Below are 16,935 nucleotides of genomic sequence, written 5' to 3'. Positions count from 1 at the left end.
CAATAACATTAACATCCTTTTCATACAATTTACCAAAACATTTTGTTATATGGGATGAGATAAGAGTTGTATCCTCACAGACAGCACCATCAATTTTCATTTTTCTAATAGCATTTACCTCCACCCTTCTTTTTTCAAGACTAAAGAAATATTTACTGTTTTTTTCTCCCATCTCTAACCACTTCTTTCTTGACCTAATAAAGGCCCCCTTGGCTTTTTCTTCATATATTTTGTTAAGTTTATTTTGGAGTTCATTCAAAGTGGCCTGATCCTCGACAGTTAAAGTGGCTTTCTCCATTAAATTAGTAATTTCAGCTGAAATTTCAATTAAGTCTGCCCTTCTTTTAATAGCTATTTTTTTACCATAGGTCCTAACAGCACACCCTATTTCAAATTTCAAATGTTCCCATTGTTTACCAAATTCACCATTATTAATTGCAGAGTTCCAGTGATTTTGGATGAGTCTTTCTATAATGGATTTCAAGTCTTCAAAATTTAGCAATGAATTATTGAGCGTCCAGTATCCTCCACTAATTCTATGATCCTTACGCCCAGACAATGCAATTTTAAGGCAATTTTAAATTTTAATTAATTTTATGGTCAGTTAAAGCAGCAGGCAAAATAGATGTTTCTAAAATAGAAGGTTCTAAGTCTGAGGAAACCAACCAAAGGTCAATACGCGACTGTAATGAGAGATTTTTGTTGCTCCAAGTAAACTGCTTAGTTGAGGGTTTTTTTACCCTCCAGATATCAATCAAGTCAAGGCTGTAACTTAAACGTATAAGATCACTGGATTCACTGTTTGCTCTAGGAGGAAATCTATCCATTGAACCATTCATGACCAAATTAAAATCACCACCAATTATTAATTTAGCATTAGGGTTATTACTCATGGCAGAATTGACACAGTCTTCAATTTCACCTAATAACAAAGTGTTTGCATCTTTTGAACAGTACCCATAAACATTAACAATAATGAATTTACAATCATTGATATCAATCAGTAGCATTATCCAATGACCTTTAGAGTCACCCTTGCTCCATACACATTTTCCACGGAAAGTATGTGACAAAATTGCAACTCCACCGGAGTGACTTGACCCGTGAGCTAACCACATCTCACCTCCCCATTGGTTTTTCCAAAAATTAAAATCCTCAGGGCACGAATGAGACTCTTGAATGAAAATTAAGTCGCTTTTGCATTCTTTGCAAAAAAGAAAAAAAAGCTTTTCTTTTGACCAAGTTCCTCAAACCTCTGGCATTAATGGAACATAGTTTTAAAACCATCAAACGTCGAAACAAAAACAAATAAAAAGAGTCGAAAAAAGAAAGAAAAAGAAAGCTTAGCTTTTCTCCTTCTAAATTTGAACATATAGGCAAACAGCCATTAAATGATTGTAAACGTATCAAATAAAGAAGTGCTTATTTTCAGTAGAATCTTCCTTGATTTTACTCAAACACTAGCAGGAATCAGGAAGTATCCATTTTTTCTGGAACGATTTCTTTGCCGGCAATATATGCTTTAGAGCCGATGAAGTAAGCCTTTTTCCCTTCGTTGCGTGCTTTTTGTACATAAGGCCAGAGTAGTGCACGGGATCCTTTTTCTTCTTTTGTCAGGTCTTCTCCGAAGCGTATTTTGCGTTCTTTCAGGTATTCGCTGTTTTTTGCACTCTTCCAGATGAAGTCTCTCACCCAGTGCAGTGCAAAGAGGATGATAATGGCCCTCGCGCGACCCGACACCGGCCTGCCCAATCTATGAGCAACGTCCACCGCCTCGCTCATCTTTTCCGCAAGCTCAGGTACCACTCCTTTGCAGATCTCTGTCACTTTGATCTTGACATTTTCAGTTTCTGTTTCTGGAACTCCGTATAGTCGTAGGCACCACCGCCGTTTGTAGCGCTCTGCTTCCACGATTCTGTTTTCCAACTGAGATATCGTTGCTGCTTGTTCGGAAACTTTAGCTGTTAGTTCGCCTTTACACTTCTGCAGATCCACAATTTCTGCGTTGACAAAAAGTAGTGACGATTTCAGCTCTTCAATGGTGTTTGAATTCGTTTTTATCATTTCTTCAAGGGAGTCCGCTCTCTTGTTAAGGGCTGTGATAATGTTTTCTTGAAGCTCGTGCAACGAGAGATCAGCTTTTTGTTTTTTTGACGCTGGGCTATTTGTCGGCGTTCCGGCGAGGAGAGGTGGAAATGATTCGGCGCTAAAATCCAGCTCTTTTGAAAGATGCTTTTTCCCACTTAGACTTTTTGACTTGTTAGATTCCGTAGGATACGAGTGGTCCAATTTCTGGATACCTTTCTTGCTCTTTTCATTTGCGCCACTCATATTTGCGATGTTAATTTCTCTTAACTTTCACTGATTTCTGATTCTTCTCTTTTTACATTATCAAGTAAAGTGTTCAAGTGTTCCAACGATTCAAGCACTTAAAAAAACTAGGTAATCTGTTTAAAACAACATTTTGAAGGAGTAATGGCCAAAGCCTATATAGAGAATCTTACAACGCGTGTGTTTTCGGCGCCATCTTGTCGCCTTCCTCGATTTTGTTGTCTGTAATTTTTTCATTTTTTTTTCTTAATAACCACCCGGTCTTGAAATATTACACAATTTAATGTGGCGGAAAAAATATGGGATGGGTGTCAGGTTTGGGGGAGATGAAAGGAGCGAGGACTCAATGACGCAGATAAATGGGCTTTTTATTAATGGGGAGAGCCGGGACAGTTGAAACACTTTTCAGATAAATGTTGTTTTCTAATGTGGCCACCAGGGGTCTCTCACACACCCTTTAAATTCCTAATTAAATGGATCCAGAACAAATGGTTATACTAAATAGTCAGCCCAAAAAGGCCTACCTGGTTTCACGCAAGCCACCCTAATTAAAGGACGCAGGTAGAAGCTGGTGTATCAAAAATATAAATTTATTTCACAATAGTTCAATAATATAAACAGTTAAAAGAAGACAACCATGTAATACTCCATGACACTTCCCTCAATGTAAAACACCAAATGTTTAAGAGCAAATACTGAGTTTCCCTCCCGAGACATTTCCGAATTTAAATCACCCCACACGTCACTCTTAATATATAAAGTTGAGGAGAATATCACAGGCAAAATAGACACAGTTAAATCTAATACACGTGATACACAGCAATATACCCCCTTCACTACACACACACCACTGCAGCGTTTGTCTCTTTGGAAAACTACACGTTGCCCAATAGAGATCGCTAAGACATGTGACCAACTGGGCGGCAACGTCATCAGAACGCAAAGAATTATGGGTATGTATGGCCCGTTTACATGGGCTGGCATAGCAGGCTTGTGTTCTGGCATAAAAATAATGAAAAATTAGCGTGAAAAACAGAATATAATCCTACAAAATGCATCGGGCTAAAGAAAACATTGGCGGACCATATCGCCTAAAACTAAATCCTAATGCAAAGACGAGATATGACGAGAAAATAAAGGGAATCAAAGGACTGGATCCTTACGAGCATAGTGACTGGTCAGGGGACGTCAACCTGTTGCCCAACTTCCAGCACCCATATATAAACAACTACATGATATTAAGTGTTAGTACATACACACACAAAGTTTTCAGTAACTTCAAGTCGCTGCAGCAGGCCCAGGTCTTTTTTTACAGATGGATGGGTCCAGGACCTGGAGATTGTAAAAGTGGGGCAGAAAACTGTCGTCCGTTCAAAGGTATGCTAATGTTTTAAGCACCACACTCCTCGCTCTCTCTCATCTATCTGCAGTCAGAATTCATCAAACCAACGTAACTTACTAAGACAAACACATCATGCATAAGTTAAATGGTAAATTATGAAAAATTTGACTCATTTACTGCTCTTACTAAATGCGCTTTCAAGTAAAACACTGTTGTTGGAGCTACTGGTGCATGAGCCTTTTGGCAGGTGTCTGACAGTATGGGAGACTGTTAAATAAAATATAGTTAGCATGGGGGGGGGGGGGGGGGCAGGAAGTGTCGGGGTGGCTAAGGGCTGCATTAAGATAGAGGGGAGGGATGAATGATGTAAAGGTGATAAATGGTTTACATGTGGGGGCTGGGGGCAGTGTGCAGTATGTATGAAGGGAGTGAGTTTACTGGTGTTGTGGACAAATCAGTGTAGTAACCAGGTAAGCCCATCCATCCCATGGGTCATACTTACAGCATGTGTGGAAGTGGAGAGCGCTCACTGCACTTGTATGGCTGGCGTGGCAGAGAAGTGCGCACATGTGGCAGCCCTCCCAGGGGCGGATCTAGAAAAATATTTATATGGGGTGGCGAGAGGGGGGCAGGAATTTTTGAGGGGTGGCAACATATGGCAGAAGTATATATACTGAATTTAAATCACAGTTAAATTGGCCATAACTTTTAATTCGTTGCTGCCAATAGGGATGGGTATTGTTAAGGTTTTAACGGTATTACTACTCTTACCAATACTCCTTATCGATCCGGTACTTTAACGGTATTCTTATCGGTTCTTTTTGTTATATGTAAAAAAAGGGGGAAAAAACTATTATGAACACATATAATATTGCTTTATATTTTGAAATGTAAAATAAATATCTATAGCAAAAGAAAAAGCAATGCTTTAACAAAACAAATAAAACATGCATGTTATGCAGAAGGGTGCAGGCTTTTGAGTTTTATATTCAGAAGACATAGGACACCAAAAACAAAGTACAAACACATGGTCAAACAAAAAAAGTATACAATTAAACAAATATACAAATTATATACCCAGTGCTTTAATTTCAGTAATGTCGGCATTACTGTTCAGGAGTAATATGGGCTAAAAAGACATCTAATAAAGTCAGATTTAAAATAACACTGCATAGTTTATCATAGATATATTAAAGCTTATAAAAGCCAAAATTATTAATTCAAGAGCTGCGACTGATTTTCTCTTAGCCTTTTGTTGTTTGATTCACATTAATGGAGCAATCGTCAGCAGGTTTATTAGACTGCTGCCCCTTTAAGACCAAATGCAGATCTAATCATTATTACGCATCATATTTTCTCCCAACTATTAACGCCCATTTATGACATAAACTGTATTTAAGTGAATAAACTGTTTAAGTGAATCTCCAAGACAGCCATTTTGACATATTTGATCGTTTAGATGTGCACACAAAGCCCAAATATACGTTGCTTGACTCGGTAGTTGAACTTTTCTATTGTAAAACAGTCAAATATAAAAAAAAAAATCTACTTACATTTTACCAGGCATTCGTTAACTTATTTAATCATTTTGACATTGATGAGCTAGACCGCTGAACTTTTAGTGTTCCTAACAACAAACAGAGCGTTGTGTAATGTAGTTGTAAGACTGAAAATATTGGTTGCGACCTGATCTATGAGACAAAGGGGCCTTGCTGGCTAATTAGCATTCGACCTCCCCCATACAGCCTGACTTCCTCTCAGAAACAACAAAGAATTCACTCAAGAACATGGTTTGATGGTTTGATGCGAATGTTGATCAATAACTTATGTTTTTAGTGTCATTTGAAAGGTCTCAAAGTGAGTGGTACAGATATCTCATATCCAGATAGATAAAATAAAAAGTAATAAGGTTTATAGAAGTTTACAGAAAACTGGTTAAGCCATTGAGGGTGGTCTTCCCCATCCCCCATGTCACCTGGGCAAACAGTATAAAGGAAGGTGTGCTCTGGCTCTCGGGCCTCTTCTTTGCTGGTCACGAAATGGAATAGGTGGTCTCTCTCTCTCTCTCTCTCTCTCTCTCTCTCTCTCTCTCTCTCTCTCTCTCTCTTTCTTTCTTTCTTTCTCTTTCTCTCTCCCTATCTCAGGTACAAGCTGGGTAAGATTCTTTGGTGTAACCAATGTATAACCATGTTCTAGATATTTTAATTGATTGTGGAATTAATTTCTGATATCTGAAACATTAAAATGTTACATTCGATTATTCTAACTGATCTTGACATTGTTCATTTAATGGCTAAAAGGAATAATCAAATAATTCACTCACCTTTAGTGAAGCACAGATATTATTAAAACCTTTCATTTATGGAGTCAGATGAATTAACGAGAGAATACATAACTAAATGTATTGTAAATTTAACCAACCAATACTTCGCATGAGTGAGGACAGAGCACGTGATAACCTTCCCTGTGTTATTGGAAAACCTCCATTGGACCAATTTCACGGGCCTTACAAAATGGTGACGATCGACGTGATCTCAAAACAGATAAAAACAGTTTCACGAGAAACGTCCTTTCCAGCAAGTATTGGGATTTTAAAATCAACAAGAGGTTGAGAACATCTTCTCTTTCTTCTGCGGTTGTGGTAAGTCAATTTTCTTTGCATTTTCAGAAGTGTTGAAGGAATGTTTGATGCTGCAGCCAGATGAATTTTAGAAGAGATTTTAAAGATCTCCTTGTTTTGCCTAAGCAACAGGAAGCAAAACCTAAAGTAAGAATAATCTTCTAAATCTTCCAAATAATTAATAACTCGATGAAGAGCTAAAAAAGTCAAGCCTAAAAAGTTTTAAAATCAGCCGCATGTTTTCCGCCCATTGTTGTATTGGCTTTGTTTAAACACTAGCAACACGTGATGAGAATGAGCAAACAACAGAAAAAGAAAAATCTAAGTTTGTAAACGATCGGAAAACACGTGATTTTATAAATAAAAAGGCAGATCGATGCATTGTTTGTGAAAGGAAAATTTTGGGAAAACAAGATGATATAATTTACAGGCTAAAACTCAAATGTCAAGGATAATGGTAAATGTGATTGTCCATGTTGTTTTCAAAACCCTCAAGGGCTAATGCTAAAGGCTAAAGCCATGCTGCAATCAAGGATAACGCTAAACCCTATTGTCCATGCTGTTTTCAAAACGCTCAAGGCTACGCTAAATGCTAAAGCCATGCTGCGCTCAAGGCTAATGCTAAATGCTATTGCCCATGTTGTTTTCAAAACACTCAAGGCTAACGTTAATGCTAAAGGCTAAACGTCCATGCCATGAATTGTATAAAAACAGAGATTACAAGTACCAGAATAATCTAAGTAGTCCCATTATTGTGAAATCATGTGTACTGATAATGTCCTGTTTACATTATGGGCTGAAAAGGTTGAGCCTACACTGTACAAACTAAGTAGAAAAGGTCTTAACATGGATGCTATTGACAATGAAATTTTCACTTGGTGGAAAACAGTGGGTAGTAAACAGAAGAAATCAAAACATGGTGAAATAATTGAGGCTTTAAACTTCATAAGTTATAAAAAGCTAAATGAGTCAACAAAATTTCTATCTTCGCTTATGCATGCTAAATGTGAAGAAGTACATTCTAAAAATGCAGAGGCACAAAAGTCTGAGGAAAAGATTCAAGATCTTCAAACACAGCTAGAGAAATTAATGGCTGAGCTGTTAGCCCTGACTGGAAAGTGTAAAAATCACAAAGACACCATTGCAGATCTTAAGGCTAAGCTAAATGCTAAAAGCAAGTCTCCCAAAAAGCTTAACAGCAATTGGGCTAAAAATGCACACTTCTCAGATGAGGCAGCATCCTCTAATAATCTTGATTCTTTTCAGACAGACGAAGCATGTGATAAAGTTATGAAAAGAGTGCCTGTTTCAGCCCTTAAGGTGGTACGGCACCCAAACGGCACAGAGTCAACCATTCGGCGTCCTTTAACAGTAACTGAATGTAGCTGGTTTAAAGCAGAGATCGGACCATTCCCTCTGAAAGGGCCATTCGAACCATGGTGGAGACACATTGTTAGTCTAAAACATGCTTTTCAGCTCGAACCAAAAGATATTTGGCAAATTGTTATCAGCTCAATTCCAAATGTTCTGATCAATAAGATACCACAGGTTTTGATGACGGGCACCATTGTGCAGTCAATGCATCAAAATGAGCCTGAGTGCGAAATCTTGAATAGATTAAAACAATGCCTTCGCGAGCTGCGTGGTTGTAGTGCTGTTGGATGGGAATTGATTCTCAATCGGAAACAGAGTACTGAAGAATCGTTTGAGACATATGCAGAAAATATGTTTGAACTTTTTGAGGAGTATTCTGGAATTGAAGGTGTTAACCACAATAATGTAATTCTCCTTGAATTCCTGCTTACAAATGCAGGGCCGCGTGTACAGCAATCACTCATGTGTGGTGCTTCTCCAGCACAAAATACATTCGAAGGTATTGTTAGCTGGGCAACAAGAATTGAGTCACGGAAACAAATGCATGGTGAGGTAGCTGTGTTAGAATGTCATGAAGATCCTCCATCTACAGGAGAATTCAGAAAGCCACACTGTGGAAAACTGAACAGATTCTGTAATTCCTGTCACAAAACAGGCCATACAGAGGAAAAGTGTTGGTCACTGGGCAGAGGCAGACCTCCACCCTATTTCATAAAACGCAGACAATCACAATCTAATGACACGAACCAGCACTCAGCAAGTAACCAAAGCTCAAATGCATCTAAAACTCTTACTGACCTGACAACTTTGGTCACTCAAGGCCCTCAGCTATTAGCGTCATTTGCTAGTTGGGTAGCAGCCCAATAGCAAATAGCTTAATAGTTAAACATCTAAATTCATTGAACCTGTCTGCATTTTCAAAATTTGAAATTGTGCTTAACACATCATGCACTACACATCGTGCACATAGAACACAATTTGGTTGTTTGTGCTACAACATGCACATAGGCTAATTTAAAGTTTATTCTTTAACACAGGATTGCTTTACTGTAAGTGTATTTGAAATACTTAAGCAAAGGTGATATAGATGTTGTATTCTATTGCTTTGCTGTGAGTGTATTTGGAACACTTAGGTAAAGGTTGTAGATGTTGGATTCTAGGCCATGTATCCTGTGAACTGAATTAAACGTGTGTCTGTGCTGAATTTGGTGGCTATAATGTGATTCACAATGAATTTGAAAATCAGAAACAGCGAATGCATCTCATTAATCCTGAAACAAAAACCTTTTTATATTTAAAGCTTCAGAGAACTAAATATTGTTATGTTTGAATGTATTCTGAATTACTCTGAGATTTCTTTTTTCCAAAATAGATTAACGGATTCGTATATTACCACAAGATTGCGTCAGAGATTAGCGACGGCTAATAACTGATATCAGGAAGTGTGCGGGCGACTTGGATGAGAGGATGGGTTAGTCCGACTAGGATCAGCTTTACGCTGGTTGATTAACCTAGCTTGGACGCTTCCGATGACTTCTGTTCTAATTTAATAGTTTTGAAAAACGGTTGAATTAAGTTCCTGAAGGGCATCCAAGGGGGCTATTGTATATATCTTTGATTGTTGCGCGTGTACGGCAAAATCCATAGATATTTAGCCAACTGCCTCAGCTTCTGATCTTCGGGGCTGACCACTTGTGTCGTGCATCCTTGGGAAGGACTGCAAAGCGATATAGTTTTCCTTATCTATAAACGGAAAAATATAAAGAAAGAGTAAATTGAAGAATCAAACGTTATAATGGCCATTTAAAAAGACTAAATGAGAAGAAAAGGTATTTGAAACCTAGCAAAGGAAAAAAGAAAAACAGCGAATGTACATCTTATCAGCCCTGAGCCAAAAAGCCTTTTAATATTCAAATGTATTGTAGGATTATCCTTGAACAGTCCATTTCATATTAACCCAACACCACATTCCACAGTTCGGAACGATTCCCTAGTGAACCATTAGTAAGTCATAAAACACAGTCATGGTGGCGAGATGGCTAAAGGAGATGTCACCCCCCTTCCCCTTTTTGTGTGTGTCTAATCTCAAACCAGCGATGCCAGGACAGCAGGAAAAGATTCCTCTTTGTTCCACAAACTTAAGACCAAATGGCCAAGAACCCTGTGGTGACCCCAATGCATAAATCCACAGCCTTATCAGGAAACGAAGGATGCTAAAGCATTCTTATGGCCCAGAATCACCAGAAACCCTCAACCAGGGGACACCCCCCTTTCTGCAGTTGTAAATTCCAGAGACTTTTTGTCTCCAAAACCAATAGACTGAAATTAACCCACTCGTTGTTTAATACAAACAACGGTCTCAAAATTGCTTCCAATAAGCTGAACTGATCACCAGTATTTACCTCACATATATCTTAAGTATCATGTATATTTTATGTAACCTGTGGAGTTATTTCTGTGTGTTTAACTTTCATTACAGCCTATTTGTAAGGTTTTCTACCTCAGCTATAGGAACTAATCACCAGAAGTTGCCTCATACATGTGTATTCTCTGTAGTCTGTATGCTTTATATTACTCAAGTTAATTTTGTGTGTTAAACACTTATCACAGCTAAATCCTTATTTACTCCCACCTCAACTATGGGAAGTATATGTATTTTGGTACCTACTTGATGGGTAAATGATTTCTAGAATTTTGATATAAAGTAGATGTGTGTAGGATGCACCATATTTAAACTATTAAGTTTACTTATTAAAGCGTTTAACTAAACTCTCAGGAGTTTGGGCACACGTGATCATGTGGACTTTACGCTAATTACATGCAAGAACCGGAGAACAGGGCGTAGGTCCCGCCCAAGACAATATCTGATTGGCTGTCGCACTAGGAAGGACGGGTCAGATGGACACGCTTATAACCCAATGACAAGCAGCTATGAGTTGCTTTTTGCCTTGCTTTTTGCCTGCCTTGTGCCTCGCCTTTGCAGTGACGTTTGCTCTTGCTGACCTTTCCATCGTCCAGTGTGTATGCTTACATACTCTTCAAACCACCAAGAGCTCACTCAAAACTCATCAACTCTTCCGTAAGATCCTTCGTTGAACTTCGTCAAAGAAACTCCTCTCAGAGTCGCTCCAGACTCAGAGGAAACTCCGTTGCATAGCAACCCGCAATCCAGGAAATCCCGCGAACGAAGCGCCACCCGGCAAAGCCAACCAACCATTCACCATCGAGTGCTGTCCCTCAGAACGCACCATCGACCGACTGCCAGCCAATCAGCGCCGAAGAGATTCCCTCCAGCAACTGCGTCACAGACGGGAACGCACGCGCTTACAGGAGCATCCAAACGCAAGTACACAATTTCTCCTAATTCTGGCTGAACTGGTGCAAATCTTATTAAGAAAACGAACTAAGATTAAAGTGCTAGTAGATTGATTCTCTCAGGTTGCGATCAAGAAGTGTCTAACGCTAGACATTTGGGACTCCATTCACCCTCCGTTAACATCACTTTTCTCTGTAACTGCTTGAATGAATGTTTGTGTGTTTTCGTTTAGTTTAGTTTGTGTGTATTAGAGTAGTTCAATAAAGTCTTGGTTGATTTTACATACAAGCGTCTTGTGCTGTGTGCTTACAAGTTACTGCCTTAAACTAAAAAGATTTTGCTACCTTGCTCATATTAATCAGTTATCATAACTTTATGAGATTATTACCGTAGGCCACGGAATAATATTCTGTCCAGAATTGGTAAAATACCCTAATCTCAACTTATCGGTGGACGAATAGTTGATAAAGTGTTAAATATTAATTCTGAATAGTTTGCATAATAATTCGGTTCTTATTTCCTGTAATTCAATCCCCTTTGAGTTATATTGATCTTAATTCCCTTATTAATCTTACAGTATTGACATGAGAACAAGCAGAGATTTGACCAGGCGTTAAGTTGTTCCAGAGACTCTTCAGAGAATGAAAACAATATAATTTGACTTGTATTGTTAAAGAATATAATTATATTATAACTTGAATTATAATAAACATTATATTACACTCGCCGAGCAGGACAATAATTGGAGAAGTGTGACTTTCGTCATTAAAATTGAATTTCTGAAACAGAATTTCATTTGTGTGCTACCCAGTGCCAAAAAGGGGCGGGGTATGCCTTTATTTTTCACCGTCAGAAAACACGGCTAGAATTGTGGCACAGGTAGGCTAATAGCAAACCAAATTGTGCAACAACTAAAATGTAATCTGATCAGAGAAGTAAAGTTACAAGGAGGGTACCACAGTTTTTTGACATGATAATGGAACAAGTAAAAGAATTCCACACGTCTGAATTTAATGTTTTTGAAATATTGGAATTATCTGTGGTTCGCTCTCCTCTGTTTTCTGTCTCAGGCTTAGGCTACTTCTGCAAAATGGTGGAGCCCACCTGGAGCAAACCCAGGACAGCGGAATTGTTAGAACATAACCTGAGACTCGGGAGATGGGTGAAAAGACATTATAAAAGGCCTTTTCACACGTCACACTATCACATTACTGCATAAATATGGCCTCCCAGTTTAGAACTGGAACTAAATTTGCAACACAATTGTTATAGATTAGATTACACCCATCTCCTAGACATGAACACTGAACACACCCCTCCATCACTATACCCTCACAGCATCATCACCTGGGATAGATAGAGTCTATCCAGGCTGAACACTGCACATCAGACGAAGATGTGTCATCTTCACACTAACAGATCCAGATAGCTTCACACACACAGGGTGGAGCTGATCTCATGATCATTGTCTAACAGAGACACAGAGAATAGCATACGCTATTCACAACACACTGCCAACTAATGCAACACACATGGACAACTGGATGGCTAGTCACAAATCAAGACAAATTCTAAGGCAGACCTGCCATTAAATTTCAAACTCTATGATTGTTGGTGGGAGTTGGAAGATCAGAGGGCCCCTGATTTCTCAACTTACCACTAATAACAGAAACATAATTAAAATGGATAAATACCAATTCAATCAAGTACAAACATTTACAATTCAACTCTGTCATCGTCTGTGACTTAGCCAGATCAATACACACACTCTCAAACACACTCTCTCACAGACACACACACACACACACACACACCAACACACACACAAAAACACACACACAGACAAAAACACACTCTGACATTCTAAAAAATACTCTCACACAAACACACAAAACCATTGATTGGTTTACACCGACTTCTTTCTGCATTTCTGAAACTTATTTTGAATTTAATTTCTGAAACTTATTTTGATTTTAATTTTCTGAAACTTATTTTGATTTTAATTTTTTGAAACTTATTTTGATTTTAATTTTCTGAAACTTAGTTTGATTTCTGTTTATTTGTATATTGTCCATTTTACTCGCAACAATGTTTTTGGACATCAATTCAATTGAATCTCTATTTTTGGTTACACCAAAATTTAGCTGACACTCTTCATGAAATGTTGTTTAACCCAGCACTGGTTGTTTTGTTAGAATGTTATTTATTTAAATGTTTCTAGGAACAGGGTAAGAGCTTGTAGGATCTTCCTTTGTCCTTCCTTGACCCTCTATAGGAGTATTATTGGCATGGTAATTAAAAATCAGGTAATTAATGAGACCAAATGTACCACTCACATTTGCTGACATGAACATGGTATTTTACATTGAACATGACATGATTTTGCTTCATTGCATTATGCGTTCCTGTGCATTTCCTTACGACTGTAAGTTCATATATGTGCTCAATCGTGAAGCGGACATTTAGGATGCTTTTCAGGTGTCAAAGGAGAACCCCTTCATCCACTGAGGTCTGCCCAGACCACCGTACCACTGGAGGTGACAGGGTGGGTCAAGAAGGGTCAGATCATCATCGTGAAGAAGGTGCCAGGGAAGCGGAAGTTTCTCCATGAAGGAATGACACGTCAACTGAACAAGTCACAAAAGGTCCAGGTTGACTCTATGAACTTTGCTCATGTCACAGGATTACAGGAAGAGAACCTGAACTCATTCGTCCACCTGCTGGACTAAAGCGAAACACTGGTGAGAACAGGTGTTCTGCTGGTGAACACAGCCCACTGAGCTTCTACAGATGCCAACATTGCAATAACAATTTTTGGGCTACATCTTCAAAGATAATAACAAACGTCTTACTGTGACCCCGTAAGTGTTCATCGGAATGTGACCCACGGGGTCAAGGAGGGAGCTGTAAGACTGAAAATATTGGTTGCGACCTGATCTATGAGACAAAGGGGCCTTGCTGGCTAATTAGCATTCGACCTCCCCCATACAGCCTGACTTCCTCTCAGAAACAACAAAGAATTCACTCAAGAACATGGTTTGATGGTTTGATGCGAATGTTGATCAATAACTTATGTTTTTAGTGTCATTTGAAAGGTCTCAAAGTGAGTGGTACAGATATCTCATATCCAGATAGATAAAATAAAAAGTAATAAGGTTTATAGAAGTTTACAGAAAACTGGTTAAGCCATTGAGGGTGGTCTTCCCCATCCCCCATGTCACCTGGGCAAACAGTATAAAGGAAGGTGTGCTCTGGCTCTCGGGCCTCTTCTTTGCTGGTCACGAAATGGAATAGGTGGTCTCTCTCTCTCTCTCTCTCTCTCTTTCTTTCTTTCTTTCTCTTTCTCTCTCCCTATCTCAGGTACAAGCTGGGTAAGATTCTTTGGTGTAACCAATGTATAACCATGTTCTAGATATTTTAATTGATTGTGGAATTAATTTCTGATATCTGAAACATTAAAATGTTACATTCGATTATTCTAACTGATCTTGACATTGTTCATTTAATGGCTAAAAGGAATAATCAAATAATTCACTCACCTTTAGTGAAGCACAGATATTATTAAAACCTTTCATTTATGGAGTCAGATGAATTAACGAGAGAATACATAACTAAATGTATTGTAAATTTAACCAACCAATACTTCGCATGAGTGAGGACAGAGCACGTGATAACCTTCCCTGTGTTATTGGAAAACCTCCATTGGACCAATTTCACGGGCCTTACAAAATGTAGTGCATCAGAGCAGCATCAATAATATTATCAAGTGAATCTCTTATTAGCATCTTGTTGCGCAAGACATCTCTGCAGCAGTCACTCTAGTGTCACTGTCACAAAAGTGATTAATTTATTCACGGGAGAAAAATCAGATAGACCGCCATCATCTCTTGAACTCACAGCATCACTTTATTATGCACATGCTCATAACATACACAGCACACGGGGCACGCACGTTTCAATGACGTCACTGCGTAGACTATAACATGGCTTTGCCACTTATACTTATTCAAATATGCTTAACACTCCCACTCAAAGACATGTTTATAGCATTATATAGTGACAAAAAATAAATGAAATAAAAATACAAAACTCCAAAATAAAACATTTGTTGAAGCCAGTTTGGTATACTGGCATTAATCTAAGAAAAACTTCTCAAAAATAAAAACACCTGCCAGTTCACATTATTCTCCAAACAAATACCTCTTGAAGTTCTCAAACTTAGCCTTTGTCACCGGCTTGGTAAGGACATCAGCTATCATGTTCGCAGTAGGGCAATATTCTATAGATATTTTCCCTTCTGTGTGTGCAGACCGTACAAAGTGATATTTTATATCAACGTGTTTACTTCTCTGTCTGCGGGTTCTTAGATAAAGCTATCGCCCCCTGATTGTCCTCATATATCTTGACTGGTACATGCTGGTTACTACTATCAATTCCTTTAAGTAGTTGTACAAGATACATACTCTCTTGAGTAGTGGCAGCTAGTGCCATATACTCGGCTTCACAGGTGGATAAAGCCACCGTTGGCTGTTTCCTACTCTTCCACGATATGACTGGACCATTCTCAGTTAAGCTGAAACAATATCCAGTTGTGCTCCTCCTATCATTTTTATCGGCTGCCCAATCAGCATCACTATATCCCTCAAGCTGTAGGCTTTCCTCACATTTTCGGAAGTGTAGTTCTTGATCTATAGTACCCTTTAAGTACCTCAGTAGGTGTTTTGCTGTAGCCCAATGCTGTTGTTTTGGTTCTGCTAGGTGTTGTGAAAGTTTACTAACAACCCAGCTCAGGTCAGGTCGAGTACATGTCATAATGTATATCAAACTACCTACTATCTCTCTATATCCTGTTGAGTCAATGACTTCACCCTCATTGTCAAAGTTTAACTTTTGTTCACATGGGGTGGATCTCGGTTTACATTCGGACATTCCAAATTTCGCTAACATCTTCTTTATGTGTCTCTTTTGAGTCATTTTGATCTCTCCATCACTCTGTATAAAATCAATACCCAGGAAGTGTTTAAGTGGACCCATATCTTTCATCTTAAACCTTCTCTTCAACATTTCTTTTACATCACTGAGTAAGGTGTTGTTACTCGCTGCTATGATTAAGTCATCTACCCATACTAACAAAATCACTTTCTCGTTCTCAGATTCTCTGCTGTAGACACAATGATCAGCATCATTTTTTACAAAACCATTCCCTGTAAGGTGATCATGCAGTAACATGTTCCAGTTACGTCCGGACTGTTTTAAGCCATATAATGACTTATTGAGTTTACACACTAAGTGTTCTCCTGTTTTAGATTTGACCTCAAAACCTTCCGGTTGCTCCATATATACCTCACAGTCCATCGGAGCATGGAGGTAAGCAGTCTTTACATCCTAGGGTTGCCACCTTTGATTTGTGAAAAAACGGGACACTTTTTTTTTGGGGGGGGGGGGGGGGGGGTGTCGGTCAACCCATATTTGCAAATATACTTTGTTAACAGTTACCTATATTTGTCCTGCTCTCCCTGACGTAGATGCTCTTCCTGACGTAGAGGCACTCCCTGACATAGATGCACTTCCTGGCATACATGCACTCACTCTGGACTCCTTTCTACATTAAATGCATACATTAAATACACTTTTGTATAAACATTGTGTAAACATATACTGTTTAATTATAATCTAATATAAAATCTAATCATTTGTAGAAAGATAGGCTATACTCTTTAGCAATTAAAACATGATTACATGTATTATAGTAGATTATAAACAACTTTGTTTTGTTTTTGTTAATTTAGTAAATTTGGGCAACCTAAGACTGACATTTCTCACCTCTTTTTCCATGTGTATTTCTCATCCCTTTTTGCTGCCTGCAGAAGTCCCGGCTGTCCCTCAATGAATGCTTTAAACTCCAAGCATGATAATTTAAAGTTTAATCTAACTTGAAGTTCAGCTTTGACC

Source organism: Scardinius erythrophthalmus (genome assembly GCF_964197995.2).
Source record: "Scardinius erythrophthalmus genome assembly, chromosome: 3".
In the NCBI taxonomy this organism is placed as follows: domain Eukaryota; kingdom Metazoa; phylum Chordata; class Actinopteri; order Cypriniformes; family Leuciscidae; genus Scardinius; species Scardinius erythrophthalmus.
Note: the sequence above shows the minus strand (reverse complement) of the source record.